Genomic DNA, 13,563 nt, shown 5'->3' with positions numbered 1-13,563 from the left:
GGCTTCATCTTTACAGTAGAGGAGGCCGTGGATAGACATGTCAGAATGGGAATGGGATGTGGAATTAAAATGTGTGGCCACTGGGAGATCCTGCTTTCTCTGGCGGACAGAGCATAGGTGTTCAGCAAAGCAGTCTCCCAGTCTGCGTCGGGTCTCGCCAATATATAGAAGGCCACGTCGGGAGCACCAGACGCAGTATATCACCCCAGCCGACTCACAGGTGAAGTGTCGCTTCACCTGGAAGGACTGTCTGGGGCCCTGAATGGTGGTAAGGGAGGAAGTGTAAGGGCATGTGTAGCACTTGTTCCGCTTACAAGGATAAGGTCAGGAAGGAGATCAGTGGGGAGGGATGGGGGGGATGAATGGGCAAGGGAGTCGCGTAGGGAGCGATCCCTGCGGAAAGCAGAGAGAGGCGGGGAGGGAAAGATGTGCTTAGTGGTGGGATCCCGTTGGAGGTGGCGGAAGTTACGGACAATAATATGTTGGACCCGGAGGCTGGTGGAGTGGTAGGTGAGGACCAGGGGAACCCTATTCCTAGTGGGGTGGCGGGAGGATGGAGTGAGAGCAGATGTACGTGAAATGGGGGAGATGCGTTTGAGAGCAGAGTTGATAGTGGAGGAAGGGAAGCCCCTTTCTTTAAAAAAGGACATCTCCCTCGTCCTGGAATAAAAAGCCTCATCGTGAGAGCAGATGCGGCGGAGACGGAGGAATTGCGAGAAGGGGATGGCATTTTTGCAATAGACAGGGTGAGAAGAGGAATAGTCTCCCGATGTGGCCTTCTATATATTGGCGAGACCGACGCAGACTGGGAGACCGCTTTGCTGACCACCTACGCTCTGTCCGCCACAGAAAGCAGGATCTCCCAGTGGCCACACATTTTAATTCCACATCCCACTCCCATCCTGATATGTCTATCCACGGCCTCCTCTACTATAAAGATGAAGCCACGCTCAGGTTGGAGGAACAACACCTTATATTCCATCTGGGTAGCCTCCAACCTGATGGCATGAACACTGACTTCTCTAACTTCCGCTAATGCCCCACCTCCCCCTCGTACCCCATCCGTTACTTATTTATATACACACATTCTTTCTCTCACTCTCCTTTTTCTCCCTCTGTCCCTCTGACTATACCCCTTGCCCATCCTCTGGTTCCCGCCCCCCTTGTCTTTCTCCCCGGACCTCCTGTCCCATGATCCTCTCATATCCCCTTTGCCAATCAGCTGTCCAGCTCTTGGCTCCATCCCTCCCCCTCCTGTCTTCTCCTATCATTTTGGATCTCCCCCTCCCCCTCCAACTTTCAAATCCCTTACTCACTCTTCCTTCAGTTAGTCCTGACGAAGGGTCTCGGCCCGAAACGTCGACTGTACCTCTTCCTAGAGATGCTGCCTGGCCTGCTGTGTTCACCAGCAACTTTGATGTGTGTTGCTTGAGTTTCCAGCATCTGCAGAATTCCTGTTGTTTGCAAATTTAAAGGCCATGTCTACTTTCCTGTGAGATGCCAGTGGAAGTGGTGTGTGTGACTTCAGCACTTAAGAGGCATTTGGATAAGTGTGTGGAGGCGGGGAGATTGAAGGATTATGGGACAAATGCAGGCAACTAGTTAACAGGGAGGATGCTGTGGCTGCCATAACCAGTTGGGTTGAAAGGGATGCTTCTGTGCTTTAATACTCTATGACTCTATAATACAGCAAAAACAAAAGAAAAATGAAATTGATTGAATAAAAATGAAAACACACCCGACATTGACCTTTGTGACAGACCATTCATGATTACACAGTAACTGGGTTTTGAAGGACTGAAGTCCCCCTCAGTTCAGGCATAAGGAAGGGCTGAATTGAGGCTTCTGTAAAGTGATATGCATGCAGTCTTCTTTATAGGAAATACCTCGGAGTTGAGGGTGACATCACTCACTGCACCCCAGTTCTATAGGTTCTTAGGTCACCGATGAGGCCAATGTGAGACTGGAAGTGCCACCATTGATCCTAGAATTCCATGTGTTCATGACACATGACGTTGACCGTCTGAGTGCCATTCCAAATTTTCCTTCTCCATTGTGAGTGGTCATAAGACAGGAAGTCTTACAGAAATGTTACATTTTGTTTGAGGAATCTTTGAGAACATCCCCCGTGCAGCTAGTAACGTGTTCTGGAGACAGAGTTTGGAATAGCGTAAAAGTAAAATAAAAACTGCAGATGATGAAAACTGAAAAAAAACACAGAAAATTCTGGAAACAACTCAGCAGATCAGGCAGCAGGTGTGGAAAGAGAAACAGTTTTGATGAAGGCCCTCTAACCTGAAATGTTAACTGCTTTCCTTTCCACACAGGGGGCCTAAACTACTGAGGTTTTCTAGCAATTATTTTTGTTTTTTTAAAATCTCATTATAGTATGTTCTTTTCATCAGCCTGTGAACAACACAGCCTATTCAATGAATTGGGTATAACTTGGACCTCAGTGTTAGGAATGTTGACCTAGGAGAGGTCACTGACATTGGTTCTTATTCCCTTCCAGTGGCTTTGGAGGTATTTGTAGAGACACCATTGTACATAGTTCAATCTCAGAAACATTCATGAAGGCAGGGATCACTGCTACCTGAAAGGAATTTTTTCTAAGTTTATGGCTTTGATCTTCAAGAATCTTTTTCCTCTGTGGACCAAAGGCTTTGCTGGTGCATTCAACACAACTTGTCGTCGAAGAATGTCTTCAATGGGAGTGAGGTAAGTGTAGAACCAGAATCAGAATCAGGTTTAATATCACTGATAGGCTTTCCAGAGTTATCTGATCAACCCTTATAGTTGAAGAGGAATATTATACAATGGATACAAGAGAGTTTGTTTTTAATGTAAGGCACATCTTCTCATCTGCTTCAATAAGAACTGTGACAATGGTTTGGAATAAATGCAAGTGTTATCCACTGCAAGTGAACTCTGAGGTCGAGGTGATCCTGGATCAGGAGTGAGTTGAACAGATTCCCTCAGGTACCGGGATTAGTTCCACTCAAGCCGAAGTAGAACTAAAGTCACTGCAATTTCAGAGTGTGTACAGTAAATGATACCGTTCACCACGGGGAGCCTAGCATCATAACAAAGCTGCGCACCTTCTCCCCCTCCTGGTCTCTTTTCATGGTGTCTCAGTGAACTCTTACACAACAGAGCATTTGTAGCATTCGTCTCAGTAATCAGATACTGTATATACATAGTTACGGTCACTATGATAATCATTTGCAATGTTGTGGATACAGTAAGAGCAGGGTTTTTGTGATGACTGACTTTCGTACTCCGGTGCACATATCTCACACACCCGCCGTTCCTGGCTGAAACAAAGTAGATATGGCATCTGGAACAACTCTTCTTTTTAGCCTCCTTTTCCCCCTTCCAGCAGCCAGTCCCACTAATGGGGGGGGGGCGTGGTGGATGGAGTCAAGGGGGCGGCTTGGTAGTTTAGCGGTTACCACAATAGCAGCCAGTTATAAGATTGGGGTTCGATTCCTGCCACTGTCTGTAAGGAGTTTGTATGTTCTCTCAGTGACTGCGTAGGTTTCCTCCGAATGATCTGGTTTCCTCCCACAGTCCAAAGACATACAATTAGCGTTAGTGAGTTGTGGGCATGCTATGTTGCTGTCAGAAGCATGGTGACACTTGTGGGCCATTCAGCACAATCCTCACTGATTTGATTTGATGAAGATGATGCATTTCAGTGTATGTTTCAATGTACGTGTGATATGATCTTTATCTTTTCTGTTGTTGCATATGCATTTGGAAATAATTGGTTTGTGAAGATGTCACCTCTACAGAATCGTGACATTACTGAAACCACCAAAAATCTGCAGAACCATAACAATTGCAAGAAAAAGGGAGCCAGGACTGATCTGTAAATAGCTGTTCCCCTCATTCAGTGTCATAGAGTGTGATTCACCCACTCGGTGTGCACCTAAGGTACGGTAGCTCTTTCTGAACAATATGAGCATGTGCAGTGTCACTAACCTAAGCCCAATTTCACCTTAAACTTGCATCACTAGCCATACAGAGGGAAGATTATTTGTCATCTCGGTAATCGATACAAGAGACTGCAGAGTTAGAACCTGCAGCAAAAACAAAACTGCAAATGAACTCAGCAGATCAGACAATGTCTGTGGAGAAAAAGACATTTGCCATTTATCCTCCTTGAATATTGCTCGACTTGCTGAATTCACCAGCAGGTTTTTTTGCTTGATAACATTCAAGTTTGGTAATGATTGTGGTAAATAAATACTGCTAAATCACACTTTGGACAAGAACAGTATTGCACTGTGAAATAAAACATTGTCAACAGCAAAAAGATAAAGATGTACATTAGTTTTATTTGTCACATGTACATCGAAATATACAGACAAATGCGTTGTTTGCATCAATGATCAACACAATCCGAGGATGTGCTGGGAGACAGCTAGCAAGTGTCACCATACTTCCCGCGTCAACACAGAATGCCGACATCATACTAACCCTAATCTGTACATGTCTGGAATGTGGGAGGAAACCAGAGCACCTGGAGGAAACCCACATGGTCACAGGCAAAATGTACAAACTTCTCACAGGCAGTGGCGGGAATTGAACCCCCGATCACTCATAAATAATAGTGTTACGCTAACAGCTACACTGTTGTGCTGCCCAGTAATTAGCCATCTAGGGAATACTAGCCCTGATACTGTTACACGCTGACTACGGTTCTTTGCGGGAAAGTCAAATTGCTTTTATTGTCATTTCAATCATAACTGCTGGTACAGTACACAGTAAAAATGAAACAATGATCCTCCAGGACTATGATGCTACATGAAACAACACAAAACTACACTAGACTATGTGAAACAACACAAAATTACATCAGACTTCAGGCCTACACAGGACTACATAAAGTGCACAACACAGTGCAAGACAGTACAATAATTAATGAAGAAGACAATAGGCACAGTAAAGGACAAATTACAATAAAATAATAAATGATGCAAATGTAAATGTAAACAATGTAAACAATGTTTTAGCAGGAATTGAGAAAGAAATGAACAAAAATTGCAAAGGGAGTGGAGTGGAGTGGACGTGTGTGTGTGTGTGTGTGTGTGTATGTGTGTGTGTGTGTGTGTGTGTGTGTGTGTGTGTGTGTGTGTGTGTGTGTGTGTGTGTGTGAGACTGGACCCTGGGAATTGAGGAGTCTAATAGCTTGGGGGAAGAAACTGTTACACAGTCTAGTCGTGAGAGCCCGAATACTTCAGTACCTTTTGCCAGATGGCAGGGGGGGAGAGGAGAACATAATATAACAAAATGTTATGAGGACATCGCTTTTTCAAGCTCTGTGCTCAAAGATCTCGAGAATCTGGGCACGCATACTCCAACTCCCCCGACGACACACGGGTCTCCTGCCGTGACACCGACCTTCAGTCCACCCACCTCCAGAGCCCCGAGATCCTGGGCCTCCAAAGCCGAACCGAACTCTTAGGCCAAGCCCTTGATGTGCTGACCAATGGCCAGTTATGAAACCCTTTGAGTGCTCAACAGACAACGCCATCGCCACCACCCTTCACCTGGCCCTCACCCACCTGGACAAAAAAGACACATACATTCGAATACTGTTCATAGATTTCAGTTCAGCATTCAACACAATCATTCCTCAGCACCTGATTGGAAAGCTGAAACTGCTGGGCCTGAACACCTCCCTCTGCAACTGGATACTAGACTTCCTGACTGGGAGACCTCAGTCAGTCCGGATTGGAAGCAGCATCTCCAACACCATCACACTGAGCACGAGGGCCCCTCAGGGCTGTGTGCTCAGTCCACTGCTGTTCACTCTGCTGACCCACGACTGTGCTGCAACACACAGCTCGAACCACATCATCAAGTTCGCCGATGACACGACCGTGGTGGGTCTCATCAGCAAGAATGATGAGTCAGCATATAGAGAGGAGGTGCAGCGGCTAACAGACTGGTGTTGAGCCAACAACCTGTCTCTGAATGTGAACAAAACAAAAGAGATGGTTGTTGACTTCAGGAGGACACAGAACAACCACTCGCCACTGAACATTGATGGCTCCTCTGTACAGATCGTTAAGAGCACCAAATTTCTTGGTGTTCACCTGGCAGAGAATCTCACCTGGTCCCTCAGCACCAGCTCCATAGCAAAGAAAGCCCAGCAGCGTTTCTACTTTCTGCGAAGGCTGAGGGAAGTCCATCTCCCACCCCCCATCCTCACCACATTCTACAGAGAATGTATCTACCGGAGGTGGTCACGGTGGTGGACCAAGGGTTTGTCTGTGTGGTCGGGGGGCAATGATTGTCGCGCTTCCGGTGTAGCGATTCTGCTACGGGAAGGCAACTTCTCAATCACCCAAGTTAAAGAGGTGGTTGCAGGGCGCCTCCTGGTAGCAGACGTCAAATACCGGGGCACTCCGCTCCGGCTGATCAACGTGTCCGCCTCCCCCGTGCAGAGCGAGCGGCTGGTCGGCCGTCTTCGAGCAGCTCCCACAGCTGCTGGTGACGTCCCAGCCGGTCGTTCTGGCCGGAGACTTCAGCTGCACCATTGATGCGGCTGGAGGATCCGGCAGGCTGGACAGTACCTCCAGACTCCTGAGGGAAACGGTGAAGACAGCCAAGCTGCGCGATGCCTTTGGCACCCCCACAGGTGGAGCACAGCCACAAGCCACCTGGACACGATCGGACGGCTCAGCCCGTGCCTGGATCGACTTCCTCTTCCTCTCAGCATCCATCTCGGTCAGATCCACCCATGTCACGCTGGTGTTCTTCTCTGACCACTGCCTTCTGCGAGCCACCTGTCACTTACGGGAGGACCGGAAGGCAGGCAGGGGGACATGGAAGCTGAATGTAAAGCTGCTGACCCCAGAGAACATTGAGGAACTAGAGAGGGAGTACACAGGCTGGAGCACCTTGAAAGCCTTCTTTGATTCCCCGGTTCACTGGTGGGAAGCCACCAAGGAGAACATCAAGAGGTTCTCCATCTGCAAGGGTATCCAGAAAGCAAGGCAGGAGCAGAGGGAACTGTGTAAACTCCAGACAGAGCTGCAGCAACTTCTCCTTCTGCAGTCGAAGGGGGTGGATGTCAGGGAGGAATTGCGAAAGGTGAAGGGCCGGCAAGCCCAGCACCTCGCCGTCGAATCCTCCAAGATCATCTTCCGATCAAGGGTCCAAACCGTGGAGCAGGACGAGACGTGCTCACGCTCCTTCTTCCAAAAGGTGCACAGGGGGAGCCCTGTGATCCACATCCTTAAGGAAGAGGACGGCTTAGTCGCGTCCTCGCAGACCGACATACTGAGGATCTGCAAGTCCTTCTATGCCGGTCTGTACGACGAAAAGGCCACAGAATCCACAGCCTCCCGCAACTTCCTGTCGTCTATCACGCAGGTCTTAGACGACGGCCAGCGAGAGAGTCTGGATCAGCCAATGACCCTGGACGAGCTGACAGGCTCCATCAGTTCCTTTGAGTTGAGTAAGACTCCCGGAAGCGACGGCTTACCAGCTGAGTTGTACTCGGCTCTGTGGAACTGGATGGGCCCAGACCTGCTGGAAGTGTACAACACTATGCTTCTGGCCGGCTGCGTGTCAGAGTCCATGAGGAAGGGCATCATCACCCTCATCTGCAAGCAGAAGGGGAAGAGGGAGGACATTAGAAATTGGAGGCCATCACTCTCCTGAATGTGGATTACAAGATCCTGTCCAAGGCTATCGCCAACAGGGTCAAGTCTGCTCTGGGACATGTGATCCACCCGGACCAAACCTGTGCTGTACCAGGCAGGAAGATCTCAGACAGCCTCGCGCTGCTGAGGGACACCATCGCCTACGTGCAGGACAGGGGGGTGAACGCCTGCCTGGTCAGCTTGGACCAGGAGAAAGCCTTCAACAGGATATCGCACACGTACATGGTGGACATGCTCTCCAAAATGGGATTTGGGGAGGGAATCCGAAATTGGATCAGACTGCTCTACACAGACATCCGTAGTGCAGTCCAGGTCAACGGGTGGGAAACAGACAGCTTCCCCATCAGGTCTGGAGTCAGGCAGGGCTGTCCCCTCTCCCCTGTCTTGTTTATGTGCTGCATTGAACCCTTTGCCGAAGCCATCAGGAGGGATGAGGGCATAAGAGGGGTGACGCTGCCAGGCAGTGGAGGGACCCAAGTGAAAACCTTCCTGTATATGGACAACGTCACCGTCTTCTGCTCTGATTCGAGGTCAGTTCGCAGGCTGATCAGCATCTGTAAACAGTTTGAGCTAGCGTCGGGGGCCAGGGTCTACTGCACAAAGAGCGAAGCCATGCTCTTCGGCAACTGGCCCAACCGATCCAGTGTCCCCTTCACCATCAGGTCTGACCACGTGAAGGTGTTGGGGATCTGGTTTGGAGCGGCTGAACTGTGCAACAAGAGCTGGCGGGAGCGGACTGCCAAGGTGAAACAGAAACTGGGACTGTGGGGAGGGACTGTCGATAATGGGCAAGAACCTGGTCATCAGGTGTGAGGTGCTCTCAGGGCTGCTGTACTTGGCGCAGGTGTGGCCCGTCCCCCGCTCCTACAGCTCGGAAATCACCTGAGCTGTCTTCAGATTCGTCTGGGGATCCAAGATGGAGCGGGTCAGATGGACCGTCATGCACAAGTCCCTGGACAATGGGGGCAAGAACGTCCCCATTGTCGCCCTCACCCTGATGGCCAGCTTCGTGTGTGGCTGCATCAGGTTGTGTGTAGAACCTAGATATGTGGGCACCAGGTACCACTATGTGCCCAGGCTGTACCTGTCACCCTGGCTACGAAGGATGGGTCTGGCCCCACTCTCGCTCAACGCCGCCGTCAGCTGATTGTTGCCGCCATACTTGTCCTTCATAGAAAAGTTCTTCCAGGAGAACGTCTTTGACCACAGGGCCCTCAGGCAGTGGTCGGCACGTACTGTCCTGCAGGCACTGCAGGAGAAGGACGTGATGGACACAGTGGGGTGGTTCCCTGAGCAGACCGTCCAGTTCATCTGGCAAAATGCCTCATCGCCAGACCTCACCAACAGGCACCAGGACCTCGACTGGCTGGCGGTGAGAGGGGCCCTCCCAGTCAAATCCCTCCTGTACGCCCGGAACGTCGTCTCCGCACCCCACTGCCCACGGGAGGACTGCAGTGAGGAGGAGTCTGTGACCCACCTCTTCGCACACTGTCAGTTCGCAAAGAGGGTGTGGAGGAGGATGGACGGGCTAGTGTCACATTTCATCCCCAGCAGCTGCGTAACAGAGGACCCTCTGATCTACGGGCTGTTCCCGGGGACGCACACGGAGACCAACATCCAGTGCTGCTGGCGGATCATCAACTCGGTGAAAGACGCTCTTTGGTCGGCCCGAGACTTGATGATCTTCCAGCACATGGAGATGTCCGTGGGAGAATGCTGCCAACTGACACATTCTCGGCTGCAGGAGTACGTGCTGAGGGACGCACTGAAACTCGGTGCAGCCACCGCAAGGGCCCGGTGGGGAAGGACCACAGTTTAGGGTTCTTCTCCCACAGGATTGGGAGGGGTCGGGCGGTGGGGAGTAGACCCCTCATCAGCAGTGTGTAAAGATGAAACAACAGAGTGCCACGTGAGTGGCTAAAAGTGTGGAAATATATAGAATATAGTGGAAACGTCTGTAAAGGATTGAAAGTCATTGAATGGTTTATTGTACATTATTTTTGAATAAAGTATATTTTGTTAATAAAAAAAAGTAGTTCCAACTATTTCCCTTCCCTTCATCATTAACCACAGTTTTTAAGCCCAGCTCTATCTTACCTGCTCTCTTCTGCCTTATTCTTTTCTATTCCTTCATCCCTCTATGTTTTCGTTCTTAGTGTTTTAGCCTGGCTAAGTTGAATTGTTTTCAAAGTCTCTGCTGATTGCCCTGTTTGAACATAGAATTAGTTGGTTACACTGTGTTCTTATTGACAGACCATTATGACATCATTATACCTTTTGGTAATAATTCCTCAAATTTACAAGTAAAGTAACAGGAAGTAAGTTTTTAGTATTAGACATCTTGGCGACTTTTGACAGAGTTCTGTAGAATCATAGCAAGGTACCACAAGTACCAGGTCCTTTCCCCAATCATTAATCGTGAATTTTACTTCATCCTACCCTAATCCATACCACTCTCACCCATGTTCCCATCAACATCCCCCATCCCACCCCGGATTTTACCACTCTTCAAAATGCTAGGGGCAGTTCTCAGTAGTTACCTAGCAAGGAGCATGCGTTTTTGGAACGTGGGAGGGAGTTGGAGCACCCAGAGGGGATCCATGCAGAAAACAGTGGAGGCCACGATTGAACACAGGGCTTCTGAGTCTACATTTGCATTCAACATCCAGTATGGGCTGTGAGAGCTACAAACCAAAACTTTCAAAAAAATTATTAAGCAAGTTAACAGGCCCTTCCTGCCCAATTGTACCCATGTGTCCAATACTTACTAACCCATATGTCTTTTGACTGTGGGCGGAAAGTGGAGTACCTGGAAGAAACCCATGTGGTCACGGGTGAAGAACATACAGTCTCCTTACAGAAAGTGGTGGGAATTGAAACCAGGTCATTGGCTCTGTAATAGCATTATGCTAACCACAATGCTACTGTACTTTCCCAAAAGGCTGGAGATACTCAGCAGCTCAGGCAGCAGCTGTGGAAAGAGAAAGAGATTCTTTCTTGCATAGGAACTTTCATCAGCATTTTTCAGCCAGGGAGAGGTGGCTGTGCTCGTTGCTGAACTCTGTTTGGGCGGGGAGGGTGGAAATGTACAGATTGACCTTCAGTGATTCTCCCAACACCACCTCAAAGAAGGGTGCTGGGAGGGCTGTCCCGAGATATAAAAGGGAGCTCAGGTAAAGTGGCAATGAATAACTGCCACCCGCAGACAGAAAGATTTGTTATTGTCATGTGTACCGAAGTACAGTGGAAAAAAAATGTTTTGCATGCCATCCATACAGATCATTTAATGACATCAGTGCATTGTGATGCTGAGAACAGATATAACAAGAAAATGTAGAATAGTGAGAATAGAGATGCAGTTACTGAGATAGGGTCTTGGTACAATTCACTGAAGTGTACAGCAGATTTGCAGGTCAAGATTCTATCTTATCATACTAAGAGATCATTCAATGTCTTTGAGCCTGGTAGTGCGTGCATCAGTCATTTGTATCTTTTTCCCAGTGGGAGGGGTAGAAGAGATTAATATCTGCAGTGGTCTAGGTAGTGCACCCTGCCTCCAAAAATGTTGCTCAACATAATCCTTTCTTAGAAAAGAACTGAGCATTTCTGAGACACTCAAAGGCACCCAGTAACATATAAAATATACTTGTGAATATCTAAAGTACTTTAGATACTTTCAAATCATTGACTCCCAAAGTGGTCGATGTCGAACCCCAGGGGAGGTGGGAGTTTTTGAAGGGTGATAAAGATAAAGAGGGTGTGGTGGGATTGCTCGGTAGTAAGGGGTGAAGCTGAGGGATTACAGGCTTAATTTAAGAAAATGATTACTTGTTACAGGCATTTGATCTACAATGCTTCATAATTAATTACAAATATCACCTCATCTCTTGCTAATCCATTGTCCTCCCAGACTTTGCTCAAAGTGCATTATAGTTGTTGAAAAGCCATGTGACACTTCTCTAAATGGCACATCAATGAGAAATCTGGACTGAAGAAATTGCATTTTTCTCTGGGCCCAGCTAACGCGTTATTCACTACTGTAGTACAGTGTTAGCTGGTATGATCCCCATACTCTAATCATGCAATGACGCAATTCCTGTGAATTAGGGTATATCATTCAGTGGGGTAAGGTTCAGAAGCTGCTGTTTCGCATGGCCTTGACAGCATTTCTCTAACCCATGGCACAACTGAGCTATCACTGCCCCACTTTATATATCATCAGGCAGAGTCAAGTTTTGCCTGAGCTATGATGATGCCTTTTATGGATTGCAGTGCTTGAGGTTGGACTTAAACAATAGGTGACTGATCATGGTCAATAATGCATAACTAAAATAGCAGATACAGGCCCAATGTAAAAGAAGCGTAGACAGTATAGTGTGGAGTATCTGAAATATGGATTTATACCAGCACCAAGCAGCCAACAGTAGCCAATAAGCCTGTTGTGTGAAAAAGATTTTTCAAATGAGGTAATGAAACCGTCCGGGCTCAAACATTTGAAGAGAATATCTCTGATAAAGTAAACAAGAATTTGGCTTATTATAAGTCACTTCATGAAAACGTTCAGAAGCAGAAAACACTTCAAAACATGCTGTTGGGGAGGGTTTGAACTAGGTTTGCAAGGGAGTGGGAACTGAAGTGAAGAGGCAGAGGAAAGGGAGATTGGAGCACAAGTGGAGATAGCTGGTAGGGAGTTTGTGAGGAAGGATAGGCAGATGTTCGAGCAAGGATGCACTCAGCAGTACCAGAGGAATACTGGAGGATTGGAGGGTTGCAAACATTGTTCCCTTATTCAAGAAAGGGAGTAGAGATAACCTAGGAAATTATAGACCAGTGAGTCTGACTTCAATGGTGGGCAAATTGTTGGAGAAGATCCTGAGAGGCAGGATTTATGAGCATTTGGAGAGACATAATCTGATAAGGGATAGTCGGCATGGCTTTGTCGAGGGCAGGTCGTGCCTTACAAGCCCGATTAAATTCTTAGAGGAAGTAACGAAACACATTGATGAAGGTAGAGTAGTAGATGTAGTGTATATGGATTTCAGTAAGGCACTTGGTAAGTTCTCCATTCAAGGTTCCTTTAGAAAGTAAGGAGGTATGGGATCCAAGGAGACCTTGCTTTGTGGATCCAGAATTGGCTTGCCCACAGAAGGCAAAGGGTGGTCATAGATGGTTCATGTTCTGCATGGAGGTCGGTGACCAGAGATCTGTTCTGGGACTCCTCCTCTTCGTGATTTTTATAAATGACCTGGATGAAGAAGTAGAAGGGTGGGTAGTAAGTTTGCTGATGGAAAACAGGTTGGGGGTGTTACGGATAGTCTGGAGGGTTGTCAGAGGTTACAGCGGAACATCAATGGGATGCAGAAGGGGCTGAGAAGTGGCAGATGGAGTTCAACTCAGATAAGTGTGAGGTGGTTCATTTTGGTAGGTCAAATTTGAAGGCAGAATATAATATTAATGGTAAGACTCTTGGCAGTGTGGTGGATCTGAGAGATCTTGGGGTCCGTGTCAATAGGACACTCAAAGTTGCTGCGCAGGTTGGCAGCATTGTTAAAAAGGCGTATGGTGTGTTGGCATTCATCAAACATGGGATTGAGTTCAAGAGCAGTGAAGTAATGTTACAATTATATAAGATATTGCTCAGACCCCACTTGGAATACTGTGTTCAGTCTGGTCACCTCACTACAGGATGGATGTGGATACCATAGAGAGAGTGCAGAGGAGATTGACAAGGATGTTGCCTGGACTGGAGTGCTTACCTAATGAGAATAGGTTGAGCAAACTTGGCTTTTCTCCTTGGAGTGATGGAGGATAAGAGGTGACCTGATAGAGGTGTACAAGATGATGAGGGATACTGATCGTGTGGATAGTCAGAGGCTTTTTCCCA

This window comes from Mobula hypostoma, chromosome 3 (genome assembly GCF_963921235.1).
Source record: "Mobula hypostoma chromosome 3, sMobHyp1.1, whole genome shotgun sequence".
Classification (NCBI taxonomy): domain Eukaryota; kingdom Metazoa; phylum Chordata; class Chondrichthyes; order Myliobatiformes; family Myliobatidae; genus Mobula; species Mobula hypostoma.
Note: the sequence above shows the minus strand (reverse complement) of the source record.